Source organism: Podarcis bocagei (assembly GCF_964188305.1).
Source record: "Podarcis bocagei genome assembly, chromosome: 8".
Taxonomy (NCBI): Eukaryota; Metazoa; Chordata; class Lepidosauria; order Squamata; family Lacertidae; genus Podarcis; species Podarcis bocagei.
The window spans coordinates 80566062-80587597 of record NC_138133.1 but is presented as its reverse complement, the minus strand read 5'-3'; the positions used below and the strand labels follow the sequence as shown (position 1 = coordinate 80587597).

The following is a 21536-nucleotide window of genomic DNA, read 5'->3' as shown; positions in this document are numbered from 1 at the left end:
CCAATTGGCACCGAAATTTTCAGAATTTGCTTCCACCCTCCTATGTGTAGTTAAGCACTCCCTCTGCAGAGGCCCATATGGAAACAGAGCATTCTCATGGAAACTGGCCTCTCACGCCTCAGGGCTTTTGGTGAGTCCTGGGCATGCATACAACCTCTCTTCTTTGGCTCTGGGGATCTTGTAGGCCAGTGGTGTCCGGTCTTTTTAACTTCCAAGGAATCCTTTTGATAAAGAATTGCCTATCATGGAACTCCTGCATATTCTGGGAATCGTTCCAGGACACACACAGAGTTCCATGGATGAGCCGGGAGCGCGACCTCAGAGCACACTCGCGGCCGCTAACTGCGCACAAGCTGTCTTTTGGAGAGAGAAAGCTTGCCTGCGATTACTCATCTTCTCCGTGAGGAATCCCTGATAAGCTTCCCGGGCTTCTCTGAAACACAAAGAAGTGTATACAGTGGTACCACGGGTTACATACACTTCAGGTTACATACGCTTCAGGTTACGGGCTCCGCTAACTCAGAAATAGTACCTTGGTACTTTGCTTCAGGATGAGAACAGAAATTGTGGTCCGGTGGCGCGGCGGCAGCGGGAGGCCCCATTAGCTAAAGTGGTGCTTCAGGTTAAGAACAGTTTCAGGTTAAGAACAGACCTCTGGAACGAATTAAGTAAGGTACCACTGTATGTCGGGGTCATATTAGGCATACAGTGGTACCTCGGATTAAGAACTTAATTCGTTCTGGGGGTCGTTCTTAACCTAAAACTGTTCTTAACCTGAGGTGCCACTTTAGCTAATGGGGCCTCCCGCAGCTGCTGTGCCGCTGCCACGCGATTTTTGTTCTCATCCTGAAGCAAAGTTGTTAACCCGAGGTAATATTTCTGGGTTAGCGGAGTCTGTAACCTGAAGCGTCTGTAACCTGAAGCGTATGTAACCCGGGGTACCACTGTATACGGTGGGGCTCTCTCTCTGTCTGTCTCTCTCTCCCCACATATCTCATGAAATTAAAACTTCGGTGAAACTGGGTGGCAGTCGATTTCGGACAGGTGGCACATCCTTAACCTGTGGAACTCACTGACACAGACTGTTTACTCCTTAAGTCTTTTCTTCTCCTGAAGATATCCTACAAGGCAGCAGAGTTTTCCTTCTCCTAGAGAGGGGCTACTTTCGCAGGCTGACGGGTCCCATCTGCCCCTCACCTCTGAGGAATGTGCATAAACTGCCTTCATGACCGTTGGACCCACTACAGTGGTACCTTGGGTTACAGACGCTTCAGGTTACAGACTCTGCTAACCCAGAAATACATAGCTGTCAACTTTCAGATTTGAAAATAAGGGATCAGCAGCCTTACCTGTCCCGGGGACAGTCTACGGGGGGATATCTAACAATCGGGATAGCAGTGGGAAGCAGCAGGAAATGGCGCTGAAATAAGGGAATTTCCCGCAAAAAAGGAAAGGTTGACAGCTATGCAGAAATAGTACCTCGGGTTAAGAACTTTGCTTCAGGATGAGAACAGAAATCGTGCTCTGGTGGCACGGTGGCAGTGGGAGGCCCCATTAGCTAAAGTGGTGCTTCAGGTTAAGAACAGTTTCAGGTTAAGAACAGACCTCCAGAACGAATTACATTATTAATCGGAGGTACCACTGTATTGGCCTTTTCCGCTCAATGTGTTGAAGTGGGTCTTCACATGCAGGGGAAATCCCTAACACACCAAGGGTCTGAGACTCATCGGCTACCCTCACCTGGTTTGGCTGGCCAGTTCCCAGGGTTTGGCTGCTGTCACATGCTGACATCTTCTAGAAGCTACAGGTGAGCGCTGAGTGCAGGGTGGGGACCAAAGATGGACAAACTACCCCAGAAGGAGCATGATGTGTCCCCCAACACAGGTAATACCCCCTCCCCATATACCCCATATACCTGATTATCATCTTCTAAAGCAGCGGTTCTCAACATGTGGGTCCCAATATGTTGTTGGACTAAAACTCCCATCTTTCCTGAGCTCTGGCCTTGCTAGTTAGGGATGATGGGAGTTGTAGTCCAACAACATCTGGGGACCCACGGGTTGAGAACCGCTGTTCTAAAGCAACTACTCTATTCCGAACTTAAAAATGGAATGCGTAATGCTGGTGGTCAACAAAAGAGGTTTAAAGACTGTCTCAAGGCAAATCTTTAAAAATGTAGCATAAACACTGACAACTGGGAAACACTGGCCTGTGAGCGCTCCAACTGGAGAACAGCCTTTGCCAAAGATGTCATGGGCTTTGAAGATGCTCAAACTCAGGATAAAAGGGAGAAATGCGCTAAGAGGAAGGCACGCTTGGCAAACCCTCACTGTGATCTACTCCCACCCGGAAACCTATGTCCCCACTGTGGAAGGACAAGTGGATCCAGAATTGGCCTCCACAGTCACTTACAGACTCACTGTTAAAACCGTTTTCATGGGAGACAATCTTACTAGGCTACAAGTGATCACCAAAGACAGCGGTTCTCAACCTGTGGGTCCCCATATGTTGTTGGACTACAACTCCCATCATCCCTGAGCTCTGGCCTTGCTAGCTAGGGGTGATGGGAGTTGTAATTCAACAACATCTGGGGACCCACAGGTTGAGAACCGCTGGTCAAAGAAGAATGAGATACTCCAGGGCTCTATGTATACCTGTAATGCTACCACAAGGTACAACTTGGGTCGGCCCTGGTTTAGGCATTTGCAACTATGCAATTTCTGTGTCCCTTTGCGGCCAGAGAAATCCCGCTCAGAATCAACTCGGCTACCCTGCATGCAGAAAGTGCCTGAGCTCTTAATGCAACCCGCTGACTCGCCAAGGTGCTCTGTGCGCCCGTGCATGCGGGCAGCTCCACATGGGGGAACCTCGCTTGCATTTGATGATCAGAGCTGCGGATTTTCTGGTTTAGCCTCAGGCAGCGGGGGAGATTAAAAGCAGAGAAAGCTGCATGTGCATGAGAGAGAGAGCCAGACAGACAGAGAAAAGAGGAGGAAGAGGGAGAGTCAGAGCTTAGTGTCTATCCAAGAAGAGCTTTAAAAGGCGATCCCTTCAGATTTGATGAAAGTAGGTCAATTTTTCTGCTTTGCTGGGTCTTTTGGCAGGTCAGCGCCCGCGCTCCACCGATGCTTGCAACTCCTAATTTGTGCTTCACGGCCGACGCGTCATTTGCAGAGGGGAGGTGGGGAGTTAATGAATTCAATGCAGCTAATTAAATCAGCCTTGGCAACCATTCAAAAGATGTCTCGCGCCTCACCCCACCCTGCCTTCGCTCTCCTCCCAACTCCCACCTCTGCTGCATGAGTAAGAACTGGGAGGGGGTTTCGAAAAGAGACAGACAGCAAAGACAGAAGGGGGAAAAAACCACCCAGAGTTCCCCTCAACAACAACCCCCCCCCTTGCATCAACCCCTAGCTTTCATCTTTCTTTCTTTCTGTCAGATTTTCGCCCCGGCAGACACTCTCTCCTTTCATGAAGGAATGTGACAGGCCTGTGCGGTCACACTGTTTATGAGGCTGCCTTGCCCCCCCACAACCGGCGGCCTTCAGGAAAACGACCTTTTGTGCCCTCCAAGGACTTGGTAAACAGAGTTAAATGCCAGTCAACAGGCCTTTGAATTCTTGCCTTGACGCTTTTCACGAGAAGAGGGATTGCAGAGAAGCCTCTGGGGGGGAAAGCAGATATGCCATGCACAAGCGCCGCTAACAGCACTCTCGCTTCCTTTTGCGCAGCGTATTCACGCAACTGGTCCTTGGCTGGTGTTGCCGTCCCATGTGGCAGCATGGGTGGGGGGCGGGGTCGCAGGCAGCCAGAGGGGCATATGTCATGCCTTGCTGCCCTGGTAGCATGTCAGACTCTGAATGAGTCGGCTTGCTGGTCTCCAGAGCTGTCCTGCGTGCCCAGGGCAGAGAGCTTGTGCAGCAGGGGTCAGCAATCTTTTTCAGCCGTGGGCCGGTCCACCACCCCTCAGACAATGTGGGAGGCCAGACTATAAGACGCGCCCCTCCTAAAAACGGGAAATTTGTGTGTGTCTTATGGAGCGAATGCAGGCTGCGCAGCTATCGCTGAAGCCAGAAGAGCAAGAGGGATCGGTGCGCACCGATCCCTCTTGCTCTCCTGGCTTCAGGGATAGCCACACAAAGCTTCCTAAGCGCAGCCGGAGCGCTCCTGCCTCTTCGCTCAAGAGGCTTTGCGTTGCTTTCTTGTTTCCCTCCTCTAAAAACTAGGTGCGTCTTATGGAGCGAAAAAATATGGTAGTAAACTACTACTACTACTGTTGTTGGGACACAGGTGGCGCTGTGGGTTAAATCACAGAGCCTAGGACTTGCCGATCAGAAGGTAGGTGGTTCAAATCCCCGCGACGGGGTGAGCTCCCGTTGCTCGGTCCCTGCTCCTGCCAACCTAGCAGTTCGAAAGCACCTCAAAGTGCAAGTAGATAAATAGGTACCGCTCCGGCGGGAAGGTAAACGGCGTTTCCGTGTGCTGCTCTGGTTCGCCAGAAGCGGCTTAGTCATGCTGGCCACATGACCCGGAAGCTGTACACCAGCTCCCTTGGCCAATAAAGCAAGATGAGCGCTGCAACCCCAGAGTCGGCCACGACTGGACCTAAAGGTCAGGGGTCCCTTTACCTTTACTACTGTTGTTGTTGTTGTTGGAAGCTACGTTTCCTCAGGTAATGCATGTGAACAGTATAAAACACTTCATAGAGTTGGAAGGGAACCACAAGGAACATCTAGTCTAATCTCCTGCAACGCAGGAATAGGCAGCTGTCCCGTAGAGGGACTGAACCCGCAACTTTGGCATTATCAGCACCACGCAATAACCAACTGAGCTATCCAATGCTAAATAATATTAATTGTCAAGGTAGGATTTCGTTACATCCTTCCCATGGGCCCAGAAATTAAGTTATCCAATGCCCTGGGCCCTTCAGGTCATGCAGACTCCCATTGTCATAACTTTATATTTACAAGACCATCAATATTTCCCCTACAGAGCAATGCCACAAAGTCCTGATGGCTTGGTTGTGTGGGGAATAAATTTAGCACAGCCTCCCCTCTCGCTTTGATCCACAGGCCAAGATTTGCTTGGGGTTTTTCTTTAACTTATATAAAAATGTTTCGCTGTCTTCGCCCGCCAGCTCATGCTGGGATTTGCATCTCGCAAGGCCACCATTTTACCACAAGGACTTCCAGCCTGGCAGACCCAACTTGGCTTCCTGGCAAGCGTTCCAGAATCCAGTGGCTTTTTTTCTTCATAAAGAGCCAACGGCGAAATATGCGATGGAAATGGAGAGGCGTTTTACGCCGCTTTTAATCGAACAAACTTACAGTGCACAACCGCAACCCAGGCATATTGAAATTCTAGGGCACACCCCCTCCACTGCGTTCAGGGGAATGAAGCCAGAATACTGAGCTTCAAATACTTGGGATTAACTGAGGCATGGAGCTGGCTTTTAATAAGTGGACATTATGGACCTCACTGTGGACTGGGCTTCTGCTGTAGGCCGCTAGGTAGGTGGAAGAAACTACTCATTTCTCCCTTTCCTGCAATTCCATGACGTTACTCTGTTAACAGAAGCAGCCAATGTGGTTTCCTCCAGCTACAGTTGTCCGCCTACAAATCCCATCAGCCCCAGCAAACATGGACAATGGCCAGGGGTGGTGGGAATTGTAGTGGACGTCTGGAGGGTGCCATATTGGTTTCTGCTCCTCTGTGATCCAGCTCCCCAAATGATATGAAAAATGGTGGCAAATTTGAATACACGCCCAATGGACATCGATCGACCTCAGAATTCTCTGGAGGAGCCTATGTTTCAAAATAAATAAAATAAAATAATAATTATTGTTATTACTACGTTGTTGTTGTTATTTCTTACCTGCCTTTCATCATAGTAGTAGTAGTAGCAGTAGTAGTAATATATTGTAATTTTTTATACCCCGCCCATCAGGGTGGCTCCCAACAAAATATTAAAAACATGATAAAATCATCATATATACTCCTGGTATTGAACACTATTATAAATCTTATAGAGAAGAAATTTAAAACTGACTTCCAATTAATGAATATGATGATAATTATATTAATCTTCTTATATCTTATAGTGTAAAAAGGAACGCGGGTGGCACTGTGGGTTAAACCACAGAGCCTAGGACTTGCTGATCAGAAGGTCTGCGGTTCAAATCCCCGTGATGCTGTGAGCTCCCGTTGATCGGTCCCTGCTCCTGCCAACCTAGCAGTTCGAAAGCGTGTCAAAGTGCAAGTAGAAAAATAGGTACCACTCCGGCGGGAAGGTAAACGGCGTTTCCGTGCGCTGCTCTGAATTGCCAGAAGCGGCTTAATCATGCTGGCCACATGACCCAGAAGCTGTACGCCGGCTCCCTCGGCATATAGAGCGAGATGAGCGCCACAACCCCAGAGTCGGCCACGACTGGACCTGATGGTCAGGGGTCCCTTTACCTTTCTCTTATAGTGTGGTGGTTTGTTTGATTCTTCTGTTATTTGTTTGTTTGATTGTATGTTTGCTTACTTGTATGTACACCTGCTTTTTTCATAAATGTATTTATTTTAAATTAATAAAGATATATTAAAAAATAAAACAGGAGGGCAAAAAGAAAGGAGAAATGGCAATACATGGTGTTGGGCTCATAAAGGGAGGAGGAGGCAGTCAAAAACGCCTCAGAAAACAACACGCCTCGTTGGGAGGAAGGCAAATTCCAAAGCAGAGTGGCTAACTGGTAAAAGCTGTGCTTTTCGCATGTTATTTTTACGTTCCCCACGGTGGTCTGTCAGAATTGCACCAAGCCAGGAATATCAATCAGGGAGGAGGAAAGCAGCCTGGTCAGTTGGTGGCTGTGTCTGAGGATTCCCTCAAAAATCCAGGAAGCCTGAGCTGTCGAAATGGTGGCAGAGGGGGAAACAGCAGCTGGGGGTTTGTTTAGGCCCTAAACTTTAGGAAGGAGTTTCTCTCTCTCTCTCTTTTGAAAAGTTTTTATTGCTAAAACAATTCAGCATTAATAGAAACATATTGCAAATATACAAATATACAAACATACAATTTCATACAATCCTTTAAAATGTTCAAACATGATCTTTTTTATTTTATGTTTATGTTTTTGTCTACTTATGTTTTCTTTGTTTGTTACTTTTTGGTGAAGGTATTGTATATGTCCGGTGATTTTCTTTTGTCTAAAACTTGCAATAAAATATTTTTAAAAATAAAAAATAAAATGTTCAAACATACCTACACTCAATCCCACAGATAATTCCTTTTCCCATCACCATCCACCACCCCTCACCCCACCTTTGTCTTAGACTTCCAATCTACTCAATTGCAATTTCTTTCCACTTCTATTGCTTTCTTTCACACACCTTTAACCTAATTTCATGCTTCTTTTTCTATTACACATTGTTATCCATCTTATTTAGTATTCCAGTATTTAAAACGGAACTTGTTTATTCTAATAGGAGTTCTGATTTTTCAATATGGCTTTGCAAGTATAGGAAAGAGTTTCTCAAAGTGTGTGACGGGAGCCTTGGCGCATTTTCGGGTGTGGCTCAGCGCCCAGTACATCCCCAAAGCATGCCGCCACCTTTGGGATCAGAGCAATGCTAGAAGCAGCTCCCCACAGGTCTAGGGCCCGTTTCTGGGTGGAAGCAGGCGGTGTTCAAAGGGTAAGGGAGGCTGGAAGAGAGAGGGTGGGGGGAAGTGAGGAAATGGAGCACTTGGGCAGCTGGCGTGTGAGGGAAGGAAGATGCAGTAGTAAAAAAAAATGCCGTTTCCAGAATTCGCCCTTGCACTCAGCTGCTAAAAAGGCATGCAAGGCCTTTTGCACAACAGCGCCAGTCGTTAGAAGGGTGTGCTTCTCAGCTGTTTTTCATAGAATCATAGAATCATAGAATCATAGAGTTGGAAGAGACCACAAGGGCCATCGAGTCCAACCCCCTGCCAAGCAGGAAACACCATCAGAGCACTCCTGACATATGGTTGTCAAGCCTCTGCTTAAAGACCTCCAAAGTAGGAGACTCCACCACACTCCTTGGCAGCAAATTCCACTGTCGAACAGCTCTTACTGTCAGGAAGTTCTTCCTAATGTTTAGGTGGAATCTTCTTTCTTGTCGTTTGGATCCATTGCTCCGTGTCCGCTTCTCTGGAGCAGCAGAAAACAACCTTTCTCCCTCCTCTATGTGACATCCTTTTATATATTTGAACATGGCTATCATATCACCCCTTAACCTCTTCTTCTCCAGGCTAAACATGCCCAGCTCCCTTAGCCGTTCCTCATAAGGCATCGTTTCCAGGCCTTTGACCATTCTGGTTGCCCTCCTCTGGACACGTTCCAGTTTGTCAGTGTCCTTCTTGAACTGTGGTGCCCAGAACTGGACACAGTACTCCAGGTGAGGTCTGAGCAGAGCAGAATACAGTGGCACTATTACTTCCCTTGATCTAGATGCTATACTCCTATTGATGCAGCCCAGAATTGCATTGGCTTTTTTAGCTGCCGCGTCACACTGTTGGCTCATGTCAAGTTTGTGGTCAACCAAGACTCCTTTTTCTCGAGGGATCCTGCACTCTGCAATCGAAAAAGTGCAGGAATTGGAACGGAGCTCAAAAATTGAAAGTATTTCGCATTCGTTTTTCTCCCCTAAACGGGGGACAGCAAGCTTCTAGTACAAAGATGGGTGGGAAGGCCGAATGAACTATCAGAAGTGTGTCAAAGGAGGATTACAAGGGGCACACCTTCAACTTTTGCCCCTCACCTTTTTGCAATTTGCAATAATAATAAAAAGGGGCACGTATAAATGTGCTTTGATTGCATAATATATGCAGGTTTCAGAATTCGCACTTCGTGCAGAATTTAGGGGGGAAGCAACTGCAGTTCAGCCCATGCGCTGCATGCAAAACCTGCCATATTCGATTTGCGGTGTTTCCATGTGGGGCTCGGAAATACCTCTGCCTGAACCCCTAGAGCGCTGCTGCCTGCCTGTGTAGACAATACTGTGCTGGATGGACCAATGATTTGACTTGTCTCAGGCAGCTCCCTGTGTCCCTTGCATATTTTATTTATTTTTAGGTCGTATATTGCCTTATGGTTATTTTATACGGAAATGCGGTTTACAAGTATTCTAAATAAATAAATAAATAAATAAATAAATAAATACTCTCTTTCTTTCTTTCTTTCCAAAAAAAACCTTAAGCCCACTTACTAGGGAATAAGCCTCAACTGTGAAAACTGAGTGATTAGTCCTGAGCAAGCACGCACCAGACAGCGCTGCCAGCGAACGGTTTGCTTGAGTCCACCACTCCAGCCGAACTGCCGCAAACCGCAGACCGCGAAGTGCTTTGAGGATCGAGAAGATGCACCGCAACCCCCAAACTCTCCTTTAAACCCCTTTAAAGAGCATCGTGGAAAAGGGGCGAGGGCGAGAGGCTTTGTTTCTTTACTCTCTAAGAGATCCAAGCCGAAGAACATTTGATCACCTGAGCGATTTTTCATTTTATTTTTTTTAAATGTCTTTTGTTTTCAATCACGCTTGGGGAAGTTTGCTACGCTTCTCAGAAACCAACCTGTCAAGGATGCCTGTCTATTCTGCCCCCCACCCTTTTCTTCCAACCAAGGCTGCTAAGCCACGAGGTATCTATTTAAATGCTGGCTTACTAAGATCAGCCCACGGGGCTGGAAACTCCCTTTAAAGGGAGCCCGCAAATTTGCAACAGGGTGAGAAAACCTGTTGGCAGATTTGAATATCTGAACCTCCTGAGAGTGCAGAGGGGGAAGTACCTACCGATGGGCTTTGCAATGCCCCTGAAAGGATGGAAAAGGACAGAAGCGGACTTTCCTTTCCACTGTTCAGACCGAAGACCAAATGACTAAGAGGCTCCCACACATCATATCTGCATCATTACTACGACTATGACAACTGATAACACTCTCATGTCAACTGTGTTAACTGGGGACGGGGAGCGGGAGGCCACAGGTCTCTCGTGGTAGAGCACCTCTTTTGCATGCAAAAAAGCACCGGTTTCAATTCTGAGCATCGTCAGGTTAGGAGCTGAGAAGCTGCCCTCTGTGAAACCCTGGAGGAACGTTGCCAGCCAGTGCAAAGTGCTGGGTGGCTCAATATTCTGACTCACCACTTTTATCTCTAAACGAAAAAGACCCAAATACTGCGAGTTTTCTTCGTAAGGGAGCTACCCTTCATCATCTTGGTGATCTGAACCTTTTCCAACTCTGCATTAGCCTTTTGGAGCCGAAGTCACCAGAACTGCAAACATCATCATCATCACTTTGAATTTGTATACCGTCTTTCTATCTTGCAATATCCAAGGCGGTTTACAAACTGAAGAAACAAAGAATGAGAAGAGGCAGGAAAGATATTGGAGATACACTTCAGAGGACCAAACTATGGGGAACTCTTCCCCCCCCCATATAATTAATAATTTGGACTGTAATTTGGTCGTTGTTTTTTCTTTTAGTTTATTGTTTTTAACTGGATTATGATATGGATATGTTAATTGGCTGTTTATATTGGAAAATCAATAAAAATGATTTAAAAAAGAAAAGAAACAAAGAACGTACACCTTATAACAATCTAATGCAATACAAAAATGTGATGATAAAACGTAACTTTGAAATAAGCAACCTACATCAAATAAAGTAACATTCAACAATCATTAGAACAGTATAGAATAATATTATCAGCAGATGGAAATTAAACAGAAACCCACACTTAACAATTACAATAAATAATTTCTAAACTACAATCAACAAAACAACGGCAAGGAAATAAACAACTATCTGACAAGGAAATAAGCAACTGTGGCAGCTCCCAATCGAGTGTTAAAAACAATACAGCATTAAATATTAAAAACTTCCCTAAACAGGGCTGCCTTCAGATGTCTTTTAAAGATAAGATAGCTGCTTATTTCCTTCACATCTGATGGGAGGGCGTTCCACAGGGCGGGCGCCACTACCGAGAAGGCCCTCTGTCTGGTTCCCTGTAACTTAGCCTCTCGCAGTGAGGGAATTGCCAGAAGGCCCTCGGCGCTGGATCTCAGTGTCCGGGCTGAACGATGGGGGTGGAGGCGCTCTTTCAGGTATAGAGGACCGAGGCCGTTTATATACCTTCTGCATATCCAAATTCATTTAATTTGCTCATTTAATTATCTAGTTTAAACATGTACTCTTAGGAAACTGCAGGTTGTTACAATAATCCTGACAATGTTTTTATCTGCAGTTTATCTGTAAATATTCAATAAACCATTTCCATTCTTTTATAAAAAGTTTGTTATCTTGATTTCTTATTCTTACATTTCACCATTTCTGCATATTCCATAAGTTGTTTTTTTTTTAATCTATTCTTCCTTTGCTGGGACTTCTGCTTCTTCCCACTTTGGGGCAAATAGCATTCTTGCTGCTGTAGTAGCATACATGAATAAATTTCTATGCAATTTAGGTAGTTCTGTCCCTATAATTCCCCAAAGAAAAGCTTTTGTTTTGTTTTTTTACAAAAGTTATTTTGAAACATCCTTTTCAATTCATTGTATATCATTTCCCAGTAAGCCTAATAGGGCTGGGAAACATCTGGTTTTCAACATTGTGATATATCACCAGTTAAACATCACAATATACCAATATATCACAATGTCCAAAATATGGATGGAGCTACGAATATAGAGGCATTGGCTAGCTTCACGGTTTTCCCTGCATTGTGATTTTTGCATAACACACAATTCACAAAATTATGAAGCTGATATCACAATATGGACTTCAAACGCACTTCGAAGGGTCGTTGTGAGGATTAAACTAACAATTGAGGCTCTTTTACAGTAATGGTAAAGGTAAAGGGACCCCTGACCATTAGGTCCAGTCGTGACCGACTCTGGGGTTGCAGCGCTCATCTCGCTTTATTGGCTGAGGGAGCCGGCGTACAGCTTCCGGGTCATGTGGCCAGCATGACTGGCGAACCAGAGCAGCACACGGAAACGCCGTTTACCTTCCCGCCGGAGCGGTACCTATTTATCTACTTGCACTTTGACGTGCTTTCGAACTGCTAGGTTGGCAGGAGCAGGGACCGAGCAACAGGAGCTCACCCCATCGCAGGGATTCGAACCACCGACCTTCTGATCGGCAAGTCCTAGGCTCTGTGGTTTAACCCACAGCGCCACCCGCGTCCCCCTCTTTTACAGTAGTCAACTGGAAAAGTTTTGGCATGGGGTTATTGCTGCCCTCTGCATCAAAGGCTGGGCAGGTGTGTGCTGGAAAGACAGCTGCTCTGTTGCTTCGCTCAAGAATCGAAAGATCATAAGCATTTTTTCCAAACAGTTTGAAAACCTTAAGCGTTAAGCTAATTGCAGCATTCGTTCTTGGGTCTTGGTTACTTTTTCTGCGCTCACTGCTTCAAGAAGACGGATCGAGGTTCTGTAAGAGCTGGGAAACGCTTTCAAGCAGGCGTGACATGGAAACATTTGAAGCGCCTTCTTCTCTGACCATGGGGACTTGCCATCTGAGATGCGAATCCACTGTGGGAAAATGCTGAAAGCAAAAAAAAATCCTCTACTATCAGCAGAAGGCCGCCATGAGATCTGTGAATGGCACTAGGAATTGTACCAGCTGCCAACTGAGCTAAGTTGAAAGTGCCGATACTGGTGTCCAAAGCTCTATAAAGCTAGGGGTTGTTTTTAACATATGAAAACAGTGCAAAAAGAAATTATCAGGGAATCGCTTTGGGAAATTTAACGGGTAGCGATTAGTAGAAAGAGAAAGGGGCGATGATTGGATGGAAGAGGGACGTGTCTGGGTGGGATGCACACACGCAGACACATATTGCACTGCATTTAAACCTCACCTGTTTCTCCAAGTGGTGAATGGGATTCTCCTTTCCCCCGTTTTATCCTCTTAACAACCCTGTGAGGTAGGTTGGGCAAAGAGGCAGTGACTAACTCCAAGGTCAACCAGCGCGCTTCAATGTCTGAGTGGAGATCTGAAGCCTGGTCTCCCACGTCCCAGTCCGACACTCTAACAACTAAGCCACACTGCCTCTCATACATGTCTGGGTTGAAGCAGCCCTTGCTGTAGGACAGGGTGGGGGACTTGTGGCTCCTCCAGGTGTTGTGGGACACAGGCTCCCATCGGCCCCAGACAGTGTGGCCAATGGTTAGCGACTCTGGGAGTGGTTGCCCAGCAACATATAGAGGGGTCACAGGGCCCTCATCCCTCTTGTGTGAGAACTACAAGGCAACAACAACAACAACACTACAGTGGTACCTCGGGTTAAGAACTTAATTCGTTCCGGAGGTCCGTTCTTAACCTGAAACTGTACTTAAACTGAAGCACCACTTTAGCTAATGGGCCTCCTGCTGCTGCCGCGCGGCCGGAGCACGATTTCTGTTCTCATCCTGAAGCAAAGTTCTTAACCCGAGGTACTATTTCTGGGTTAGCGGAGTCTGTAACCTGAAGCGTCTGTAACCTGAAGCGTCTGTAACCTAAAGCGTATGTAACCCGAGGTACCACTGTAATAATAAATAATAATACCCTGTCCATCTGGCTGGGTTGCCCATGCCACTCTGGGCGGCTTCCAACACATAATGAAACATTTAAAAAACCCAAACACCTTCCTAAAATAATGATGATGATGATGATGATGATGGTTCAGTAATTCAATAACACTGAAGAGGGTGCCCACAATCCAGGTTTTACTGATTTATTTACCACATTTGTAACGTACAATGCCTTAAAAAAGCTCGGTGAGATGTAGATGATTCCTCCCTGGTCTATTTTATCCTCACAGCAATCTATGAGATAAGCCTAGTCTTCAAGATTGTGACTGGACTGGACCCAGACAACTTAGTGGGAGAGTAAGAATTTGAACTTAGGTTTTCCTAGTCTTAAGTCTGCCACTTCAACCAGTATACTGCACTGGGTTTAAGAATATATCATCTATCTATCTATCTATCTATCTATCTATCTATCTATCTATCATCTATCTTCTGCCTGGTTAACCAGTTTAAGAATATATCATCTATCTATCTATCATCTATCTATCTATCTATCTATCTATCTATCTATCTATCTATCTATCATCATCTATCTTCTGCCTGGTTAACCAGTTTAAGAATATATCATCTATCTATCTATCTATCTATCTATCTATCTATCTATCTATCTATCTATCTATCATCTATCATCATCTATCTTCTGCCTGGTTAACCAGGGCACATTTGCAGTAGGTCATCTTTATTTTTTTATTGATGACTCCGACCCAGAAGTAGCCAACATCTGGTGGCCTCTAGTAGTTGTTGAGCTACAATTCTAGCCAAGCTGGCATGGACTTCTGGGAGTTGGAGTGACACCTTGATGGCACTAGGTCGACTCACCTTGATTTAACTGATTAATTGGATAAAACATTGTATTTCTGCTGCCAACCACCTCGAATCTCCTCAAATCGAACTTCAGCAGAAGAAGTTGGTAGCCCGCTACTGGAAAACAAAGAAAAATAGAGGAAAGCCACTAACTGCATAGATAAGAAGCACTCACAGCATTCTTTGTTGAAACCCAGAAGTTGCAAATAAAATGGAAATAAAACCATTTTATACCCGCCTGAATCACCCCAGAGTAAGCTGCTTGTAATACTTATCTAATAGATGCCGTTCCGTCACCCAGTTCTGTTCCTCTCAGAGATCTGTTAAAAGCAAAAAAGGGGGGGTTTATTGTAAAAGCATCAACAGCTCAAGGCTGTTGCTTAGCAATTATTCCTTTCTCTTCAGATCAGCACTCCCAACCTTTCCCCACTAAACTCCTCTTTAAGGTCACAGCCTCCTTTTCTTTTCTCTTGGGCCGAAGGCAGGTGAGAGAACTGAACCTGTAACTGCTTGGAAAAGGTGATTCCCACGAAAACCAGGGCACAAACAGACACAGATAAAAGGGAACCTTCCACCACTGACATTCCCTCAGTATCTCTGAATATCTTTGTGGCCATCAACGTTTCTTGGGTTTCCCCTCTCTTTAACGCAAGGCTGCAAGTCCAAACGATAGAATATCTACAGATGGCCATGATGACAGGGAGAATTAGAGGGTATCCAAAACAGAAAGTACAGAAAGAATGGAAAATCTTTAATGAGTATTTGGCAAAGTATTGCAATAACAAATATCTCCTGGCAGAAATAGAATGATCCTTGTAAAGCAACAAATATAATGTTTTTTGATATCTGACGAGAACAAAGAATACAATACAATACAAAGAATACAAAATACAATAACTTGGAACTGTGTGAGAAAAAAATGTAGGAATAATAATACAATGAGTCTAATCGGTTATGTTAAGAAAAAGATAAAGAGATAAAAGTGTAATATGAAAACCTCAGTAAGTTAAAAGTGATGTTGTGTAATTTCTTTATTAGTATTTATATACTGTTTAAATTGGTTAATTGTAATGATTTGATGTAGCAACTACTGTGGTTTTTTCCTTTGTTATTGTTGAACTCTAAATAAAGTTTTATTCTGTTGTTTTAAAAAAAGGAATTAATTGAAAGCATGCCATTAAAAGTTAGCCGTTAAATACCGTGAGCACTGCATAATGTAAACATACTCTATATTGACTGTGTGCTCAAATTAAAGTGTCTACTTTGCGGCAATAAAGAACAGTTATGTGCCCTTAAAAAAAAAGAAAAGGCAAGACTGGAGAACTTCAGACCTGGCAGTCGAATGATGCCCTCCAAGCCCCTCTATCTGGCCCTCAGGACTCCCCCAAGCCACACCCCCTTCCCCTAGGCCACACCCTTCACTATCTCTGCCATGCACACTCCTTCCATATTTTTGCTTGTCTGGGATGTGTCCTAAAACTTTGGTGTCACTTCCTGCATGGAAAAGGCTTTTCAAGCGTGCAAAAAGATTGGCCGCCTTGTTTTTCGATGGCATCCATCTGTCTCGAAAAACAGCGGAGTGCGCCTCCGGGGGTGAAGTCAAACCGCTGCGTTAGCAGTGCCCAAGTGACCTCTCTGGGGTGCAAGCCTGGACACTGTGTACGGAGGTCCTGGGCTGCCCAGACAACAAGACCTCTCCTCTCGGCCTCGCTGATGGGGTCCAAAGGAAAGCAGAGCAATATGATTGGCAGCAGCTTGGCTGCAGAAGTTGCCGGACGGAGGCACACAAGATGCCACCCAACCGTCCTAGGGACTCCACTTCGTATTTGTGTGGGGTTTTCTCCTTAACTTTTCTTCTCCTGTAGTTATCCCACAAGTCAGAGGAGGTTTCGGATGGGAGATTTCCTTCTTGTGGATGGGCTCCAATCCCAAGTTGATGGGCCCCATCTGCCCCTCACTTCCCTCTATGTGGCATGTGTTGAAACCACATTCTTGACCTCTGGACCCAGACATCACCTTGCCAACAAAGGTCCATATAGTTAAAGCCATGGTTTTCCCAGTAGTGATGTATGGAAGTGAGAGCTGGACCATCAAGAAGCTGAACGACGAAGAATTGATGCTTTTGAATTATGGTGCTGGGGGAGACTTTTGAGAGTCCCATGGACTGCAAGAAGATCAAACCTATCCATTCTTAAGGAAATCAGCCCTGAGTGCTCACTGGAAGGACAGATCGTGAAGCTGAGGCTCCAAGATTTTGGCCACCTCATGAGAAGAGAAGACTCCCTGGAAAAGACCCTGATGTTGGGAAAGATGGAGGGCACAAGGAGAAGGGGACGACAGAGGACGAGATGGCTGGACAGTGTTCTCGAAGCTACCAAACTGTGGGAGGCAGTGGAAGACAGGAGTGCCTGGCGTGCTCTGGTCCATGGGGTCACGAAAAGTCGGACACAACTAAAGGACTAAACAACAACAACAACATGGTTCTCGTATGTTCCAACTGCCAAAGCCCTTCTTTGAATGCAGGTGGAGGTTGTGAGACCCCTATGTCACTGAACGCCAATCATATTAAGAGAGGCTTTGGGCCTCTCCTAGCAAACATACGTTGCCCACAAACACAGCATTGTGCCGACGGCCAGAGGGCCTGTTACTTAGCTAGCTGAAGCGGCACCTGTAACAAAAGAACAGGCCTGGCTTCTCCATTCCTGGCAGGGAAAGTGCTTGGCCCAGTTCCTTTGATTAACGAGCTATTGTTCTTTGGGAAACCGGGCGCAAACGGCCGCTCAGGTAGCTCTCGGCACTGTGTGAGTGTCTGGAGGCGGTTGGAGGATGGATGGCGGCTAACAGATTGAAGTTGAATCCTGACAAGACAGAAGTACTATTTTGGGGGGACAGGTGGCAGGCAGGTGTGGGGGACTCCCTGGTCCTGAATGGGGTAACTGTGCCCCTGAAGGACCAGGTGCGCAGCCTGGGAGTCATTTTGGACTCACAGCTTTCCATGGAGGCTCAGATCAATTCTGTGTCCAGGGCAGCTGTTTACCAGCTCCATCTGGTACGCAGGCTGAGACCCTACCTGCCTGCAGATTGTCTCGCCAGAGTGGTGCATGCTCTGGTTATCTCCCGCTTGGACTACTGCAATGCACTCTACGTGGGGCTACCTTTGAAGGTGACCCGGAAACTACAACTAATCCAGAATGCGGCAGCTAGATTGGTGACTGGGGGCGGCCGCCGAGACCATATAACACCGGTCTTGAAAGATCTACATTGGCTCCCAGTACGTTTCCGAGCACAATTCAAAGTGTTGGTGCTGACCTTTAAAGCCCTAAACAGCCTTCGGCTCAGTATACCTGAAGGAGCGTCTCCACCTTCATCACTCAGCCCAGACACTGAGGTCCAGTTGCCAGGGCCTTCTGGTGGTTCCCTCCCTGCAAGAAGCGAGGTTACAGGGAACCAGGCAGAGGGCCTTCTTGGTAGTGGCGCCTGCCCTGTGGAACGCCCTCCCATCAGACGTCAAGGAAATCAACAACTATCTGACTTCTAGAAGACATCTGAAGGCAGCCTTGTTTAGGGAAGATTTTAATATTTGGAGTTTTATCGTATTTTTAATATTCTGTTGGGAGCCGCGCAGAGGGGCTGGGGAAAAGCCAGCCAGATGGGCAGGGTATAAACAATAAATTATCGTAATATTATTATTATAAAGGCAGCAAACGGCCATGCGGTGTTTTGGCGCACTGCTCGATTGCTACAGAGAGAGGTGCCAGGGCGCAAGTGCGCACTTCGGCGACATTTACACTATGCATCTAAAGCACTCTGGGTGCTACTTTAGGAATTGGCTCCTTGGGAACTGTAGTTTGCTAATGGTGCTGCTTTAAATAATAATAATAATTTATTATTTATACCCCATCCATCTGGCTGAGTTTCCCCAGCCACTCTGGGCGGCTAATAATAATAATAATAATAATAATAATAATAATAGTAATAATAATTAAATGTATAGTGCAGCTGGGCCTTCCAAGCCATCTTAAAATATGCAGGGTACTTTTAGCTGATTTTTTTTTTTTTTTTAAGGAGGGGGTGAATCCCCTTATTAATATAATATTTTTCAAGCTCACACCCCCAGGAAGGTGACACTTTTCAGTTCACTGGTCTTCTGCAACTTCCAATAAACCGTGGGTGGGTTTGGGCACGTGTGGGTTTTTAAAAGCATGACCTCTGGGGGGAAAAAACCTCGCCTCAGGTGTTATCTGTGAGATGAGGGCATCCCCAAGGAGTTCCCCAGAGGAGCGAGTTCACACGATGCTGTCCTCCCCCTCTTAAATTCTCACAGAAGAGCATTGCTCACATTTCCACCTCAATCTTCACCTCCACCCCAGGAACAGCAAGATCAAAAGGTAACCCACTACACTTCTGAAAGTCCGGGGGCGGCAGGGGAATGCTTTTTTAAAAAAATAAATAAAAAACCCCACCAAAAACTACATAGCAATCGCATCGGCTGGATTTTCCTGTACTACTACTCTGTTTGCCCTTAATATATTTTTTTTAAAAAAGCTTTCACTGAGAGTTTACTGAACCATTTCTTGAAAGCTAAATCAAAAGCGCAGAACCGCCCCCACAATAACCTTAACTGGCTGAAGGCATACGAGGTAGATTTCTATGCAGTCGTTGCGTTTTCCTCCCCTGAAAGACTGCTGCATCCATTATTTCTCTCCCCAGAGGAAGCCGTGCATGTTGAGGAATCGATGTGTCTAAAACTACCACACAGACACACACAGAGAGAGACACACACATTGAGGGTGGTGAAGTAATATTTTTTTGTGTCGGCGCTGTTTGCCACAGTGATACAATTACAGAAATCTGTGTCAGGTTCAGAAATTTGACACCCAGGGAAAGACGATTTTTGATTTTATTTTAAAAAGAACAGGTTTCTGGTCCTCAAAGGACTGGGAATAAATTAAATGCCCGGTGAACAGCTGAGGGGGGAAAGTGGAAGGAGGTACAAGCAAAATTTCAGGGAGTGGGGCTCCAGCATAACTTTGTTGCTCTACCCATAACCAGCATAATTTACCATAACTCATATATATAAACGTTACCATATATAAACGTACACTGAACATGTGTTTTGGGGGGAGCGGGGGACAGCAGAACACATGGCCACAAACTCTGCCCCAACCTACCCACGAACCTTACTTAAATTGCAAGCATAACGTCTGTATAAGGCTGACATTTGATTAAATTGAATGGATATTCTTTGAAATGTTGTGAGCTGCTTTGGGTTGAAAAGCAGTACGTAAATAAATAGATGATGAGTCGCTATGGCTTTTACATTCCCTGTGCTTATTTCCACAATCTCTGTGCATTTTACACCTTTTGTATGATTCCCCAAGACCATGCGTGCAAATAATTTTAAGCTGCTTTTAATATGGCGCCTCTAAATTTCTATTACTTCCCTAGGTTCGTATTGTAAAGGGCAGGCCAAAATAATAATAATCAATTAAGTAAACAAATGATGGTGTTGGTGATAAAACCACATGGATTTATCAGATATGCAGATGACACAACATTGATGGCAGAAAGTGAGGAGGAATTAAAGAACCTTTTAATGAGGGTGAAAGAGGAGAGCGCAAAATATGGTTTGAAACTCAACATCAAAAAAACGAAGATCATGGCCACTGGTCCATCACCTCCTGGCAAATAGAAGGGGAAGAAATGGAGGCAGTGAGAGATTTTACTTTCTTGGGCTCCATGATCACTGCAGATGGTGACAGCAACCACGAAATTAAAAGACGTCTGCTTCTTGGGAGAAAAGCAATGACAAACCTAGACAGCATCTTAAAAAGTAGAGACATCACCTTGCCAACAAAGGTCTGTATAGTTAAAGCCATGGTTTTCCCAGTAGTGATGTATGGAAGTGAGAGCTGGACCATAAAGAAGGCTGATCACCGAAGAAGTGATGCTTTTGAATTATGGTGCTGGAGGAGACTCTTGAGAGTCCCATGGACTGCAAGAAGATCAAACGTGTCCATTTTTAAGGAAATCAGTCCTGAGTGCTCACTGGAAGGGCAGATCCTGAAGCTGAGGCTCCAATACTTTGGCCACCTCATGAGAAGAGAAGACTCCCTGGAAAAGACCCTGATGCTGGGAAAGATTGAGGGCACAAGGAGAAGGGGATGACAGAGGACAAGATGGTTGGACAGTGTTCTCGAAGCTACCAGCATGAGTTTGACCAAACTGCGGGAGGCAGTGGAAGACAGGAGTGCCTGGCGTGCTCTGGTCCATGGAGTCACGAAGAATCGGACACGTCTAAACGACTAAACAACAACAACAATCCTGCCTACCATTACAATGAGGACCATTTGAAAAGTGCTATGTTCTCTATAGCTGGGATGAGGAACTCCAGGTTTTGTTGGACTTCAGTTCCCATTAGCCTGGCCACTGGCCAGGATCATGGAGGTTGCAGTCCAAAACATGGAGGCCACCATGTTTGGGATGCCAAATTTATGGTCTGCCATACTTTGGTTTACACTTTATCCACTGTAAACAACGGGATTTCCTTTGCTGGTAATTAGGATGGTTCTTTATGACTCTGAAAAGTCAAGTTCCGTATCTGAAACCGTATCGACCACCATTCGTTTATGCACGTTTAAATTATCTGTGAAACCAGAGTCTCTCAAATTTGGGTCTCCAGCTGTTATTGGACTACAACTCCCATCATCCCTAGCTAACAAGAACAGCGGTCAGAGATGATGGGAATTTTGGTCCAAAAACAGCTGGAGATTCAATTTTGGGAAACCCTATGTTAAACAGTGCAACAGGCTCCAACGAGAAGTGGTGAACTCTCCTTCCTTGGAGGTTTTAAGCAGAGACTGGATGGCCATCTGTTATTTATGATCTAGTTGAGATTCTTGCATTGCAAGGGGTTGGACTTAGAAGATGCTTGGGATCCCTTCCAACTTACAATTCTATGTTGTTGTTGTTTAGTCGTTTAGTCGTGTCCGACTCTTTGTGACCCCATGGACCAGAGCACGCCAGGCACTCCTGTCTTCCACTGTCTCCCACAGTTTGGTCAGGAAGAACTTCCTGACAGTAAGATCTGTTCGACAGTGGAATTTGCTGCCAAGGAGTGTGGTGGAGTCTCCTCCTTTGGAGGTCTTTAAGCAGAGGCTTGACAACCATATGTCAG

General features: G+C 45.6%; 1 long non-coding RNA gene across 1 annotated transcript; it reads right to left on the bottom strand.

Annotated features, from left to right (window-relative positions):
- Positions 1 to 11777: 11777 nt before the first annotated feature.
- LOC308593210 lies at positions 11778 to 21326 on the bottom strand. The gene is made up of 3 exons (XR_014010851.1): positions 21312 to 21326; positions 14375 to 14679; positions 11778 to 12533 (listed from the first exon to the last, which is right to left on the bottom strand). It is a non-coding gene; the product is annotated as an uncharacterized lncRNA (long non-coding RNA).
- Positions 21327 to 21536: the final 210 nt, after the last annotated feature.